The sequence below is a fragment of the Peromyscus maniculatus genome, chromosome 2 (genome assembly GCF_049852395.1).
Source record: "Peromyscus maniculatus bairdii isolate BWxNUB_F1_BW_parent chromosome 2, HU_Pman_BW_mat_3.1, whole genome shotgun sequence".
In the NCBI taxonomy this organism is placed as follows: domain Eukaryota; kingdom Metazoa; phylum Chordata; class Mammalia; order Rodentia; family Cricetidae; genus Peromyscus; species Peromyscus maniculatus.
The window spans coordinates 69,926,790-69,943,435 of record NC_134853.1 but is presented as its reverse complement, the minus strand read 5'-3'; the positions used below and the strand labels follow the sequence as shown (position 1 = coordinate 69,943,435).

Here is a 16,646-nt window from a genome sequence, read left to right as displayed (position 1 = left end):
ACACCTGTCCTTAGACCCCAGATCACTGTTTTCTTAGAGCACTTACTAAAAAGGGCTACAGTGGTGGCTGCATCCCTCTGGGATGTGTGTATATATCCTATAACTCATGAATGCCTTTCTCAAAGCCCTGGAAGTGATTGCTTTAGAATATTCTCATCAGAAAAGACAAGGTCTTGCCGGGCGGTGGTGGCGGCGCACGCCTTTAATCCCAGCACTCGGGAGGCAGAGGCAGGCGGATCTCTGTGAGTTCGAGGCCAGCCTGGGCTACCAAGTGAGTCCCAGGAAAGGCGCAAAGCTACACAGAGAAACCCTGTCTCGAAAAATAAAAAAAAATAAAAAAAAAAGAAAAGACAAGGTCTCTGCTTCCATTCTCTGTGGGAGGACAGAATCCTAACAGATGTAGATGGCATCATCAGCATCCATAATGACCAACACTGTTATTCACCCTATCCCCTGACTACTGAGCATCTGTTCTTTCCCGACTCTGCTCCCTTTATTTTTTTTTTTTAGACAGGGTCTCATGTATCCCAGGTGGCCTCTAGCCCATACAGCTGAGATTGGCCTTGAACTTCTGATCTTTCTGCTTCCACCTTCCAAGTGATGGGATTACAGTCATGCACTACCACACGTGGTTCAGGTTTATGCGGTGCTGAGGTTTGAACCCAGGGCTTCATGCATGCTAGGCAAGCAGTCTACCTACCAAGCTACATCCCTGCTGTCCCTTTAAAATGCCCAGTCACTTTTCTGTGGATGGGAGGTGGCTTCGGTTGGTGCTAGGCCCTAGCTTCTCTAGTGTTTAGCTCTGTTTATCTTTGACAAGACACATTTTAGAGTGACATCTCTCTGTCACTAACAAGCACAAGCCTCCTCCCCTTGAGTGTGTAGAATCTATGACTTATTTCAATAATGGACAACAGAAAAAGAAGAAAAAAACGTAACTTGTCCTTTTCTCTCTATTTCTTCTTTGGATAGTGTCCAAAATCCTGAGAGTGCTTGCTCTGACTCTCTGGACATTCTCCCTCTTTCTCTGCAGAGACTCCTACCCCACCCGACTCCACCCCATCTCCACCCCAGGGCAGCTGTTGCCAACAGCTGAACATGCTGGCTTTCTTGGACCTTAAAAAGGCATAGCTTTCTTCCTTCTCTCCATCTCCCTCCCGGCAGCTTTCAGGATTTATAGCTTGCCTGCTTAGAGTTTTTCCTCCCACACTCTAATAGATGGTCCTCAAGCTTCCTTCGGAGTCCATTTTAAATTCTTTTGTCAGGGAGACTAAAAACCCATAAAAGGGAATCCTGAGACCCTGGTAGCTGAACAACAAGCTGCTTGGTTCCGTGATCCCCCTCAAGCTCCTCAGTACTTTTCATATTTGGACAATTTCTAAAGTTGAGCCTTCATAAATATGCCTCTAGCCATGGAAGTGAACAGGCCTGGCATGTTATTTAGCTGAGCGGCTAACTCCTTTTCCTACCTCTACAGCTGGAAATCGTGCTTGAGGAAGGCAGGAGCCTGTGTCTAGCTTGGTCACCACCTAACCTTGCAGCACCTGGAATAGTCAGTACCTTTGCTGTGAGGACACAGAGTCAGAAACAGCTAAACAGAATCCTGACTGTCCATACTGTCAGGATGTATGGAATAACAATCAGTTCACCCCACAGGGCTGTTTCAGGCAGTTTACCTGATATTCTTACTTTCCTAGTTAAGGCCACCAAAGCAAGCATGGCTCTTTTATTACAATCCTAAGTGATATTAACTCTCAAATTAGATATAACAGTATAAATAAATAAATAAATAGCCTGGCGGTGGTGGCACATGCCTTTAATCCCAGCACTCAGGAGGCAGAGCCAGGCGGATCTCTGTGAGTTCAAGGCCAGCCTGGGCTACCAAGTGAGTTCCAGGAAAGACACAAAGCTACACAGAGAAACCCTGTCTCGAAAAAAACAATAAAAATAAATAAATAAATAAGTAAATAGAAAAGTGTATATGTTTCAGAGTGTTAGAGAGGCACCAGCAGAGGTCAAGAGGTTTCCGTAGAATGGTAGACACAGAAATAGACTCCCTTTCTGGTAAGGACCCAAACAGGAAAGACGTTGGAGAAGGCGGCTTGAAGTGTCCCAGGCTTGAGAGCAAACACTGTAGAGCTGGGTCCAGCTGCAGGGCAAAGAAGCAGGACTGTGGAAGGGAGGCCGGAGAGACGGCTCAGCAGTTCAGATCACCAGCTGCTCTTGCAGAGACCTGAGTTTGGTTCTCGGCAACCACATGGTGACTTACAACCACCTGTAACTCCAGTTCCAGGGGATCCAGCACCCTCTTCTGGCTTCCCAGGGCACCAGGTAGGCATGCAGTGTACATACATACATGTAGGCAAAACACTCCTACACATAAATACAAATAAATACATCTTTAGATGGGGGGCAGGGACTGGGAACGGACAGACAGATGGAGGTCCAAAGTGCAGGTCCAAACAGGAAGAGAGGCAGATGGCTATTGAGTAGGCCACATCAACAGTGGGCAGAGAGCCAAGCTGAACTCCCAGGGGCAGCTGGGAGTTCTCTGCCTTGTCCTTGAGACACCCTCCCAGTGGTCAGATTGAGGCAGCATAGACAGGCAGGGGAAATCCTGGGACATGAAAAGAATCCAGCTGTCCTCTCTGTCCAGCAGAAAAGCATGAATTTCAACGCAGTTAACAGCTGCTTATGGCCGCTCTCCCTCCCCAGCTGTAAACCTGCAATTCTCTAGGAATCTCACCAGAAACCCAATTTGGAAGGAAAGGGTGTGTCTTAAATTCCCCATGGCTCTTGATCTCACCTTATGATAAGCTTATAAGTCACCCAAGGCATTTCTGGAGCCACCCCACTCATCTCCCTTAACAAATGAGAGGAAAGGTAGAGAAACGTTCTAGTTTCTTGTTTTTATCTCTTCCTTTTACACAACCTAGCGAGCACAGCCTGGAAGCTATGTGTGACCGAATACTTCCTTGGCCCCTTACGTTGTGTCCCCAACTCTAGTCCGAACACCAGGATGGAGAGAGTGACTATCTCATGGGAGGACAACTGGCCTGACCAGCTCAGCCCCTATGCTTCAACCCAGTAAAACCTTACTGACCCCTAGGGCGGGACCCCTGGTGGCCCTTCCTTGGGACCCACTCTTGCTCTGTGGGCCGACTTGCTCCAGTGCTGTAGTTTTTTACTCTTTTGTGGGGGGGACCACCACGCAGAATCCAAATAAATCACACACAGAGGCTTTTTCTTAATTATGAATGCCCAGCCTTAGCTTGGCTTGTTTCTTGCCAGCTTAACTTTATTTTATTCCGTCTGCCTTTTGCCTCTGGTTCTCTTCTGTAAATCTTATTCTTACTCTGTGGCTTGTTGTGTAGCTGGGTGACTGGCCCCTGGAGTCCTCCTCCTTCTCTGGCTCTGTCTCATTTCTCCCTTTTTCTTCCCAGATTTCTCCCTCTATATATTCTCTCTGCCTGCCAGCCCAGCCTTTCCTTTCTCCTGCCTTGCTATTGGCTGTTCAGCTCTTTATTAGACCAATCAGGTGTTCTAGACAGGCACAGTAACACAGCTTCACAGAGTTAAACAAATGCACCATAAACAAAAGTAACACACGGTAGAATAATATCTACAACATTGTTCTTTCTCACACCCTCACCTACAATAAAACTCCTTCTAAAACCCACCCTCTCTTTGTCCATATTTTATTCTTCGAGTTTGTGAGACAAAGACCCAGAAGCCACTGGCCTGGAGTGGCTTCCGTGACTGTCGATCGTCTAGCACCCTAACTCCTGAAGTTAAGTTTGTTGGAGATGAGAAAGTCTCCGCCATACTCAAGGGCCCCAGTGCCACCTCCATCTCCCCATGTCAGTGGGTGCGTATTACTGTACTCTTCTTTGGGAAGCACGGACCCTCCGCCCACATTTGATTGAGTCTTACTTTTCAGTGCCTTCCTCCTCCTCTTGAGACAAGATGTTCTGGTATAGCTTTGGCTGGCCTGGAACTCAGAGCGCTCCACCTGTCCCTGCCTCCTGAATGCTGGGATTAATGGCATGTTAATTAATTAATACCACACCTGGTTCTCTCTTTATAAACAAAAGTTTTTATGAAATTTTCTTTATTTAGTGTGGGGAAGGAGGCCCTTTATGCCACTGTGTGCATGTGGAGGTCAGCAGACCACTGCGGAGTCATTCTCTCCTACCAGGTAGGTCCCAGGGACGGGACTCAGCTTGTCAGGGCTGGTGACAGGTGCCTTTACCCAGAGAGCCATCTCACTGGCTGGCCTCTATACCTTGTATTCTTATACTAAAATATCTCTGCTGTATCTCCAACTCGGCTTCATAAACTGGCTAGTCCCAAAATTCTTTTTTGTTTGTTTGTTTTGTTTTTTGAGACAGGGTTTCTCTGTGTAACAACCCTGGCTGTCCTAGAACTCACTCTGTAGACCAGGCTGGGCTCAAACTCAAAATGATCCACCTGCCTCTGCCTCCTGAGTGCTGGGATTAATGGCATGTGCCACCACCTGGCTTCCAAAATTCTTTTCGGTATTGAATCCACAGACTTCAGATTGGCCTGAGCTGTGGTCAATCTGCTGAAGGAGGTAGTACACAGCTGTGCCTCTGTCCCCACTGACAAGATAACAGGTCCATTGTCATCACAGTGCTAGGTGTTCACCTCCTTATGGGGTCCATGTGAAGGCTACCCCCTTCCTCAGTCTCCTATGTCCCAAAAGTTCTTGGGCCTGTTTTTCTTTGTGTGATTTTAATATGCCCATGTGCCTCTATAGTCTCAATTTACCCTGATGAGTTTATAGGGTGGCATCTATATGAATGTCTACTCTTAGGAATAAGTCACTTATCAGGCTGTGCCTCGTGGGTGGTACAGAACAGATGCTACTGTTTATATGTCCATTCAGATGCACTGTCATCCTTGAGCTTCAAAATGGAGTCAAGAACTACTTGTAAATGGAGCTTCTCAGGTCACAGCCTGAGCCCAACAGCCTGCCACTTGATGGATGTTCCAGAAATAGAAATGCTTTGAACAAATGCGTTTCCCGGAACTGCCAGTGTATAGACATGATGCTGGGCGTAGAGATGCAGAGCCGGACAGACGAACTCAGTCTTTGGGAAGAAGCCCAGCCCAGCAAGATCCCAGGACCGAGGACTCGTTTGCTCACTGAATGCCTGAATCTTCCCTATGGTGGAGCCAGACCACATGTCAGCCGAAGCAAGTACCACCAGATGGATTTAGAGAAAAGAAGGGAACCAAGAAATCGTCAACTTCTTCCCCACCCACTCAGATAGATCACACCCGGGGTGGATACAAAGTCGAGGCATAAATTAGGTGACCTGGGCAGAGGAAAAGGGCCTGAAAGACACTGGTGGCATGAAGTCACACCTCAGGGTCGATATAGTGAAAGAATAGGAGGAGATGCAAATATCCAATACTAGAAGTACTAACAAGCGCCAAGACTGGATTACGGTCCAGGCTGCTCATCACTTGAAAGCTACGATTTGGGAGGAGGAGTTCATAGGGAGGAATCGGACATCCTGTAGGACAAGCCCTGAAGAAGATGGAGAGACTGTTGTCCTCCAAGTTCCACCATGGTGAGCTCACAATCCACTCTCCCCATAGTCCACGTTCCAGGGTTTTGTCCGTCCTGGCAGAGGGGAGGTTTATCTTTAGCCTGGAGTTCAATTCTAAGAGCTCAGCCCTGTGGAGTTTGCAGAAGTGAATAAGGAGCCTTTGGAATAAGCAGATAAAGGCTAATATTCAATAAACTCACGAACAAGAGTTTTCCTTAACCCCCTTGGAAAAGACATCTCTGAAACAAAACCTAGGCCTGAGTTTCAATATTGGATAAGCCCCAGTGATCACAAGGAAAGCTAACATATGTAATTGACTATTGGCAAACACAACTGAACCAAATAAAGCAGTAATTAACAATTATTGTGCTTGAAAGTAACGGAACTAGACATCCAGGCTGCCTCGGAGTTTGTCCCCGGCATCGATAAGAACGGCGTGTTTGTTAGTGGGCGAATAACCCAAGTGTGAAATTCATTTTATTAGACTAGATCTAAGAATAGGCTTGAGCTACCAAATGGAAAAAAGATTTCTCCCCAGCTCCTCACTGTGGCACTCAGGGAATAAGCTCTATGTGCTGTTCTGCATTTATAAAAAGAGAGTTGGTGTAGGTGGTTTGTAAAACTGACTTCAGGTGTGTCCCTCTGCTTATCTGTACTGCTTTCCTGAAGGCTGTGTGGCTCACCTGCCAGGAGTGGAGTCCATTTTCACATCCCTGGCTTTATGATTAGCTTTGGCCAGAGAGGCCATTATGCTAGTTCTGAGCCCTCCCATAGCTGACCTTGCACCCTGCCACTCCCTTGCTTGGGAACCTTGTCTCCACCCCAAGAATAACCCCAGACTGAACAGCTGGTGGGTACAAGTTAATGACTCAGCCAAATGGTCACAGCCCAAGCCCTACACATGTATGTGAACTCATCCAAATCCAGGGAAGCCAATCTACAGCTGATTAACAGCTCACCACAGGGAACACAAGCAATCCCAGATGAGTCCACAGACTTGCCCTCAGAGGCCAAACCCCAACAGGCAATCTACAGCAACTTGGAGCAAATAATGGCTGTTAATATAAGCCAGTGAGTTTCAGAGTTACTTGTTACACAGTCATAATTAACCCAGAGGATTCTGGTTCATAAACACAGAAACGCACTAGGGCTTGGATAAACCAATTCTGATTGCTGAGCTGGGGAGTGGTGACACACACCTGTATCCTAGCACTCAAGAGGTGGAAGCAGGAGGATCACAAGTTCAAGGTCGCCCTCTGCTACATGGTTCAGTTTGAGGCCAGCTGGGGCTAACAGGAGACCTTGTCACAAAAAAGGAATCTTAATGACTACTAATCACTGGGCACTTACTACACACCGTAAACCTCATGTTTCTGAGGTGTGGTTAGCTACCACATCTACTTCACTCTACTTCATCTTTGAAACCCTACAGGGGGGCTCCCACACAGCAGGGGATCCCTCCTGTACCTGGGGTTAGACACAAACCAGACCCAAACACCTGTTTTCACAGAGACCCTTTATTAAGCGGGGAAGAAAAATTAAAGTGGCTGCTTTCTGACTCTGGCAGAAAAACAGCAGAAAATGACCTTGCAGATGTGATTTTTAAGAAGAGAAAGAGGAGGGGTCTGTGTTAGAATGGGACGGGGTGCAGTGGTAGAGGAGATAGGGGATGAAGGGGAAGGGGGCAGGAGGATTTATCCCAGAGGGAAAAGGACTGCCTCTGGATAGAGAGGAGACAGATGTGGTGCCTCTGGATAGAGAAGAGACAGATGTGGGCATGGGCAAATGGTGGTTTATAAAGGTAAAGGGGAACCCTGTATTAGGATGAGATGTTTAATTTGAATTGGGCATGTTATTTAGGTGAGTCAAAGGGGGCTTCTGATTGCTGGACCTTGGTAGTCAGCCAAGGAGGAGGAAGTGGCCAAATAAGGGAACAGAGCGTGGGGGCTAGCTTTAGGGATGTAACCTAACAGTTTTTAGCAAGGAAGAGGGAATGGAGGAGGAGGGCAAGGCCACGTGTTCGAGTTAGCTGGTGTCCCTTCAGTAAAGGCACCTGACACCAGGCCAGATGATCTGAATGCCACCCCTGGAACACACACGGTGGAAGAAGGCAATTGTCCCCTGCACACTGAACTCTGACCTCCACGTTGCACTGTAGCACACCCCCATCACGTACACAATACATAAGCAAGTGTAAAAAAAAATGAAACCCTGCAAGATGGAGTTGTTTCCACCATCTTGCAGAAAAATAGATGGGGAAACTAAGGCAGGAACCCATCTTAAGTAACTTGCCTAAGGATACATAGGAATTGAATAGGAATTCATACCAGCATACTCTTTCTAAAGGGGACCCCAACAAAGGCTGAGGCAATTCCAGTTCTGGGGTGCCTGGTGGAATAACAAGTGACTCTGAAAAAACAAGGGTCACCGCTGCGATAATTTTCAAGCCTCAGATTGATCTAACACTGACTATTCATACCAATGAAAATGGCAATGTGATATAATTGCTAAATGCATGATAACTGGCATTTATTTTTATAGTGTATTAACTCAGTGTACTGCAGGTGCCTTGGTAACAAAAGAAGGCAAATGTCATTCCTGTGGATGTGGTCAGTGTGCCTCTGCTCCATTAGGCATATAAAACATGAAGTCCAACTCAGGCACAAGGCTCTCCTGGATGAGTGCGCGCATACCCACTCACCCACACACCACCAGTCCAGCTCCATAAAACACCCATGACTGGGACAAAGACACCCATCTGCCTGCCACATCCTGCATAATGTCCCCACTTTCTCCTGGAAACCTGAGCAGGGTGATGAGGAACTAAATACAGAAGAGACACACATACCAAAAAGCTGGGATCGGGTGAGCTGTGCTGGCCATGATGGAGGACATCAACACAACAGTAACCTGGAAACTCAGCACATTTATTTTCTACACCTGAATCAAGGCTATGTTGTTTGAATCTTAGATGGTCTTATTAATAGAAGACCCAGAGCCAGATATCAGGGTGAAAACTGAAAGATCAGAGAAGCAGAGCAGCCAGCCACTAGTTCTTACCTCTACAAAATCCTCAGCCTAAAGAGAGTGAGTTCCTGTTTCCTCATGCCTTATATACCTTTCTCTGCCCAGACATTACTTCCTGGGATTAAAGGTGAGTGTGCTTCCCGGTACTGGGGGATTAAAGGTGTGTGCCACCACTGCCTGGCTCTCTTTCCAGTGATAGGATTAAGGGTGTGTGCCACCACTGTCTGGCCTCTGTGTCTAATCTAGTGGCTGGCTCTGTCCTCTGATCCTCAGGCAAGTTTATTAGGGCACACAATATATCACCACAAGGAGGTTTATGGCATTCCTCTGAACAAGGAGGCAGCTTTAAACTAATCTCAGTAGGGGTTTTCTGTTGGGGAGCAGCCTCAAGCTGTAAACATTAGGGAGGAGGAAGCTGAGATTGATAGTTTCTGTCCCCAAAGTCAACGTTTCCACTCAGCCCAGGGGAAGGCTTCACCACTCCCATGGGTCTGAGGCACTGGCATCCCTGACGTGGCTGTGCTCAGGTCAACAGCACACGTTCACTCAGGACTTCCCCCACTCTGCACACTGCCTGAGGTAGCCCTACGTGAGTGAGGACCTCTGTGGGAAGGGTTCAGGCGCAGTCTGGATTTCTGCAGGATCTGAGTGGGTTGTTTTCTTCACGTGAGTAGGTTCTGAGATGCTTCACTCTGCTGTGCCCAGGTCACCCAGAGTCAAGCAAAGCAGGGATTTGCCAAGAAGCCAGGCCACACTGCTGGCCTAGACATAGAGAAGCAGGTAGATGATGCAGGACTCCGCATGGTCCAAGGGGCTGGAGAAGTGTCATCACTTGGAATCTGGACCTTGAAGCATGGCTAGGAGTCGTCTGGAAGGCAAAGGACATGGCAGGCCACTGGAATGACGCCGCTGGTCTAAGCAGGTGGCCTAAGGAGATGTGCACAGTTTAAGACAGACCAGTGTAACCATGGCTACTGAAGCAGGGAACTTGGGAAAACAGTGTTTGACCCAGCTGGGTCTTTCTCTTTTGAGGAGTATAGCTTCGTGCTGCCAAAGAGATATCTCTGCCTGGGGCACAGCTGTGTGTCCAAAATAAACCCACAAGACCAATTCCACCCGCTTTTGCAGCTGCCCATCTGTTGTGGGATATTTGTGCACTGTGTGAAGATGTATTGTTGTGATTGGTGTAATAAAAAGCTGAACGGCCAATAGCTAGGCAGGAGGTATAGGCAGGACTTCCGGGCAGAGAGAGAACTCTGGGAAGAAGAAGGCAGGGTCATGAGCCAGATGTGGAAAAAGCAGGATGGCAGTACCAAGACACCAATGAGACTCTGAAGAAGTCGGGCATATGGTACAGAGTATAGATAACCAAGTCACGTGGCAGAATGTATATTAATAGAGATGGGTTAATGTAAGTTATAAGAGCTAGTGGGACGTGCCTAAGCTAAGGCCAAGCTTTCATAATTAATATTAAGGCTCTGTGTCGTTATTCGGGAGCTGGCTGGTGGGGCAGAGAAAGACTCGTTACACCCACCCACTGCCCTCATTTCAAAGGTCTACAACAAGCTGGGCCGGGCAGTGTAAGCCTGTAATGCCAGCTACTCAGGAGACCAAAGCAGAAGGGACTGTACATTCAAGGGCTGCCTGGGCTACAGAGCAAGTTCAAAGGTCAACCCAGGCATCTTAGTGAAATCGTGTCTCAAAATAGTAAGTTTTTTGTTTTTGTTTTTGATTTGTTAAAGGGGCCGACTGGAGAACAGAGCCCAGTGATGGTATGCTTGCCTATGAAATGTGAAGCCCCAGATTCAATTTCAGATACACACACACACACACACACACACACACACACACACACACACACACACCACACACACACACACACACACACACACACACACACACACACCCCTCACTACAGTATTCCCTTATATGCTTATGTTGCTGCTGGCCAGGAGCTCCCTAGACTCTCTGTCCTCCCCCTACACACACTAATCAGTGTCACTTACAAGCCAGACTGCACATCTCTGCTTCTAGGCAGTTCTGAGGTCATTCACACAGACCAATTTATTCAGAACAGAAAATGTAATGAGATGGTAGAGTAACAAAGTCACAGCTTCCTCAGGATTTCACAAGCTTGAGGGTAAAGAAAAGCCTAGAAGACAGAAGACAAGGAATATCTGAAGTGACTTGGAATCAAGTCTCCTGATCCAGAGCCATCTGGTCCAAGGACGGCAGATATGTGACATATATGTTCCCCTCCTCCCAGGTGATATTCAGGACAGACATTACTAATCAATTACCACAAATATCTTTCAGATAAGCCTGTGCCTATCAGTCAGCCTGAGATTGATGCCAGTTGGCCATCCCATTGCATGGATAAGATATGCAGATACCCAGAGAGGCTAAGGGGTCCCTTTCAGCAGAACTGTCTCCTATACCACACAACACATTGTTTCTACCTAATTTGTAGGAGACTTGCATGCCTCCTCTGTCATCACGGGGTGACTCTAGGGTGTAGGGTAGGAGTTTACAGTCAATGACCCCCCCCCATTCCCAGTTCAGTTGTTATTTGCCCGTGTTCTAAAAAAGGTTTTTATTATAATAAAAGACCACACACAGGATTAATAAATTGTGCCCATGCACTTAACAGAACCTTGAGGAATTCCTACATTCATCTGTGGGCCAGGCAGCAGTGTGTTCAGCGTTGTGTTGACGAGGACATGATGATGCCCCTGGAGGCTAAAAATGCCTGACTCTGGCATTCTGTTTGAGTAAGGGCTTCAAGAGCTGGTCTCACAAGCAGGCTGAGTCCCACTGTCCCTTCCCGGGGCTGGCAGGAACCCAGAGGTCCCACGCAAGTCACCCCCACCTTACCCTCTGTACAGTGGTCTCTGTGCCACACACCACAAGCCTGCCACTACGACAGGCAGTGACAGAAAGTTCCTGGCCCCCAAGGCTGCCAGCTGCAGCTTTCGCTCATTTTACCTGCCACACACTCTTCAGTCTGTTCCCTGAGTCCTGTGGGAAACTGGTTTTCTGGAGAGAATGTTGATGGGCAGGGAGGGGTCCAGGGCAAGACAAAGAAAAGCAGAAGAGCAGGCACTAAAACCGTCCTCCTCAATTTATGGTACGGCTAGAGCAGTGCCCATCTGCTCATAATTCTTACTGTATCCGTGGGTTATACCTGCCCATTCTGCTCTGGTGGGAGCCGAGGTCCTTGTAAATCCCGCTCCTTCAGAAGGCCCCAAATGCATTTTCTATGGGATCTTGTGCAAAAGAGCTGGTTGCTATGGTAACCATTGGATGTAAATTTCCCAGATCCCCCAACAAAACTATTAATCAGAACGATGAGGGGAGCACCAGGGTGGCAAATAAATCAGGTAAGAAACTGGCTCCTACCAAGAAGGAGCGGGAACAGGGTGCCTCCCGCCTTGTCGGGGAGAGGTGTCCTCTCACCCCTCCTGTGCATCTTCTGATTCAGGGGGAGGACGGCTGTAGCTCCAGGGGACCCCAGCTTCACCGCTCCTCTTTCCTACCGTTCGGTTCCTTTTCCTGTGGAGTCAGAAGGACTGGGAAGCCACACTCGGCACCTCATCAGCAAGGAGGAAGAGGCCTCTGGTTAGAGGAAACATCAAAAGGAAAAAAACGTTGGCACCTGAACAAAATGTTCTGGCTGATCTGAAAGAAACGTTCCAGTGGAGCACGGTGATGAGAGTGAGGGAGGGATTAGACTCCACGAGACAGAAGGCATGGAGCGGGGAGAGGCAAGCCCGGCTGGCTGGCTGGCTGGCTGGCTGGTGCTATCTCTTTCTTTGTCTCTGTGTCTCTCTGTGTGTCTGTCTGTGTGTCTGTGTGTCTGTCTGTCTGTCTGTCTCTCTCTCTCCTTCTCTCCCTCTCCCCATCCCCCACCAAAGGCCTGCCCCACATCAGACAAACTCTGTGCTACTGAGCCTTCTCTCCAGCCCTGGGAGGCTGAATCTGACAAGAAGTTTGCGGGTTAGCTTGTTTGGATTTCCACTAAGGGTTTCGTCCCCCAGCTCCCCTGTTTCTGTTGGAACACACAGTTAGTCACCTGACAGGGGGTTTGGATGACACCTCCAGATCGGAGTCCTGGAACACGGACTGTGCAGAGCAGAAACAAGGACGGGTTATTAAGAGAGAGAACTCACGTGCTGGGCAGTGGTGGTGGTGGCGCACAGTGGCACACGCCTTCAATCCCAGCACTTGGGAGGCAGAAGCAGGCAGATCTCTATGAGTTCGAGGCCAGCCTGGTCTACAGAGCAAGTTTCAGGACAGCCAGCTGTTATATAGAGAAACCCTTTTTCAAAAAAAAAAAAAAAATCAAAGACACAGAGAGAGAGAGAGAGACAGACACAGACACAGAGAGACACAGAGAGAGAGACAGAGCGAGAACTCTTCAGAGGTGGGGAGCAGGCTGGAGCAGAGAAAAAAATTTGAGAACCTAAATGGCCTCACCACACTGTGCAAAGATTTGAGACTTTTCTGTAAACTTTGCTGCTCCATTTGCATAGTACAGTCCTCGTTTATCTACACACACATGAAGTGTATGTAGAATGCATGTTTATCTATGATATGCAGTCTACATACACTGCATGTGCTGTCCACATGACAACTCTCAACTCTCTGCAACTCCAGTTCCAGGGGATCTGACGCCCTCCTCAGGCCCTTGCGGGCACTACACATTTTTTTAAAAGTAAGATAACAATCTCATATACTCGTCTCGTCAGCATACTAAAGCTCCACGCTAGGGTCTGACCTTCAGTACTAGTAAGCCACAGGTTACCTCGGACCCTGGAGTGCCCCCTGCTCCTGCTGTCCCGATGGCCAGTGTTACACCTGGGTAGGAGATGCTGGAGTGTCTGCTCCTGCTGTGCCAATGGCCAGTGTTAGTAGACCTGGGGAGGAGTTTATGATAATTTTGCGGGGCTTGTGAGGTTTTGTGCAAAGCTTTTGACACCTCTCTCTCTGCCCTGTTCTCCTGCCTCGGTCCTGACAAGGTGCTGTGCAAATCTTGCTAAGCCTCCTCTTAGAGACCTACAGACACGGGGAAGCTGGCTTGTCCCACAGCACCTGGGAAGAGGCACCTCACCAAAGACATCACCTTGATCAAGTCCAGCAGGGAACAGGAGAGCCAAGCTCACCCCGAATCCACATCAAGAGCAGAGAGATGCCCCATCGAGGCCGACAGAGAAGCTCCTCCAAGTCCGCTTTGCTCTCCTTTGGTTCTTAAGTTTCTCCAGGAAGGTAAGAGGGGATGGTGAGAATAGAAGAGGGGTGGGAGTGTCTCCACACTGGAGGCAGGAAACGGAGGCAGGGAGGTTGATTTAAAGCTGTAGAGAAAGTTAGACATGGCGGTGCATGCCCGTGGTTCCAAAACACCTGACTTTGGAGGCTGAGGCAGGGGTTTGGAGCTAGACTTCCCTAGAGAGTAAATAAACAGCAGCAACACAATCCACAAAGAGGTAAAAAGCTGACACTCATCCCATCCCCAGACACACACACACACACACACACACACACACACACACACACCTCTGCACCCCAGAAAGGCTACTCTGCCTCAGCATCCTAGAAGACTCTTTTCAGCTCCTTGGAGCCCACAGAGCATTAGAGGCCCCAAGAAGGGAACAGCTCTCCACAGTGAGCATCTGGGAGAGTCAGGGCTCACCTGCCCCAGGGTCTTCTGTCTCCAGTTTAAGCGGTGGTGTCCGCTGTCAATGGTGGAGCATCCTGCCTGGTCTTTCTTGGGCCTTTCCTGCCTGCTCTGCAGTGAAAATGGCAGGCAGGGACCCTGCCAGGATTGGTAATTTCTCACTGTGGGTGGCACTGAGGCTTCCCTGTCCCCTGGAGGAGAGAAATGAAGAGCTGATTAAGTACTTGAAACATCCCTGCCTGCGGATCATTTAATAAGCGCTGTGTCCATCTCTCAGGCTTCAGGCCAGACACTGGGCTGGCTAATCCAATTTGGCAGGTCTCCCTGTGGCAGGCCAGCGTTGCTGGGCACCACATCCTTTGATGTGCGCAGAATCGGTGCAAGGCCCCACACTGGCTCTAGCTGGTGGCGTGACTCTTCGAGATCTAGCCTTATATCACATCCAGCAAAGAAATGGCAACATCTATGATTCAAGAAGCTCAGAGTGATACAACTCCTGATTCAATCGACAGCCTGAGAATAAACCTACAAAACCAGATGTGGTCCACGAAACCGTCACTCCCTGGAGGAAATCTTAGAGGAGGAGACGACTGCAGTGTCTTGCATGAACGCCAAAACCTATGATGTCTCTTTGCTATGACTGTCCCTGAGTCAGGTGCAGAATTCCCGCTCCATGTATCTGCATCCCTCAGCCAGGAGAGTTTCTCTGCCTTGGCCACCCAGCAGATGTAAACACAGGGCTGTGGTGTAGACGCAGATGTTTCCCGTGCAGGCGAAGTACAGTTTCTCACCTCTTTTTTTTTTTTTTAATTTATTTATTTTTATTTTGTGTGCGTTGATGTTTTGCCAGGGGGGCCGGGTCCCCTGGAACTGGAGTTACAGACAGTTGTGAGCTGCCTTGTGGGTGCTAGGAATCGAACCCCGGTCCTCTGGAACAACGGTCAGTATTCTTAACCACTGAACCATCTCTCCAGCCATCTCCCCTCACCTCTTTTTAACTAAGCATTTGAAACTATCATATTTATTACAGCATATGTTTAAAAAAAAAAAAAGGACAGGGTCTCTCTACAGCCCTGGCTGGCCTTGAACTCACAGAGATATGCCTTCTCTGCCTCTTGAGTGCCAGGGTTAAAGGCATGCACCACACCTAGTACATATTCCTCATTTTTGTTTTGTTTTGTCAGTGTAGTTTGTGTAGTTTTGGAGCCTGTCCTGGACTTGCTCTGCAGACCAGACTGGCCTCCAACACACAGAGATCTGCCTGCCTCTGCCTCTCCAGTGTTGGGATTAAAGGTGTGCACCACCACTGCCTGGCTTCTAAAAATCTTGATAATGTAATTATTGGATTTTGCTGAGATGGTAGAAAGAAACACCAATTGTCTGAGATAAAAATATAATGACTCATGAATTATGTGCACTTGAACTTTATTACTTGTTCAGACCTTGCCAGCTCATCCACACAACACCTGACTATGCTCTGTCATCGTTAATTTCTACTGTCTGGGATACTCGATGATCTTCACTCATATAAAAGTTATAGCTGGACATGTTTTCTGCCTTTGCACTTGAGAGTCTAATTGACAAGACAGTAAAGTCAAGCATATGTTAGTTAACCGGCTGTTGGCGCGGATTATGCCTTTTAAATATGTGCTCCTGCCTCTCTTATTCTTATCCTCGGTGCTACAAAGGTCAGAAACAACCTGAGCTCCTTAGGAAGGGCCAGGCTTGAGCTAGGTGTGATGGCTCCTGCCCATGATCTCAGCACTTGCAAAGCAGAGACAGGAGGATTACTCATGAATTAAAGGCTAGCCTGGCCTACTTAGTGAGTTCCAGGCCAGTGTAGATGTAACCAACCGTCTTATTAAATAAGAAACACAGAACCAATGTAAAAGAGAAAGCCAAGAGGTCAGAGCTCAGAGCTAAAATCTTACCCTTCCTCCTGCGGTGCTCCTAGCTCTCCGAAAGAGACCTACTTCCTGTGTGTATGTCTTTAAATAGTCTTTCTGTTCTGCCTTCTCATTGGTTGTAAACCCAAACACATGACTGCCTCGTCACTGCCTGTAAGTACAACCCTCCAGGTCTTAAAGGCATATGTCTCCAATGCTGGCTGTATCCCTGAACACACAGAGATCTATGGGATTAAAGGCGTGTGCCACCACCGCCACGCTCTTTCTATGGCTCTAATAGCTCTGACCCCCGGGCAACTTTATTTATTAACATACAATTCAAATCACATTTCAGTACAAATAGAATACCACCATAGGCCAGCCTTAGCTACATGTTGAGAATTTATTAAAAACAACAACAAAAACCTACTGCGTGGGGCGGGGTTGAGGAATGGGGGACAGGCTCGTCACTCTGCCTTT

The 16,646-nt window shown here is 48.1% G+C and overlaps 1 long non-coding RNA gene across 2 annotated transcripts; it reads right to left on the bottom strand.

Annotated features, from left to right (window-relative positions):
- Positions 1 to 8,577: 8,577 nt before the first annotated feature.
- On the bottom strand, positions 8,578 to 14,896 carry LOC121827219 (uncharacterized). Of its 2 annotated transcripts, none has more exons than XR_006069375.2 (4): positions 14,296 to 14,896; positions 12,006 to 13,957; positions 10,613 to 10,758; positions 8,578 to 9,533 (listed from the first exon to the last, which is right to left on the bottom strand). It is a non-coding gene; the product is annotated as an uncharacterized LOC121827219 (long non-coding RNA). The 2 variants fall into 2 exon arrangements; XR_006069374.2 differs by having other exon boundaries at positions 8,578 to 9,474.
- Positions 14,897 to 16,646: the final 1,750 nt, after the last annotated feature.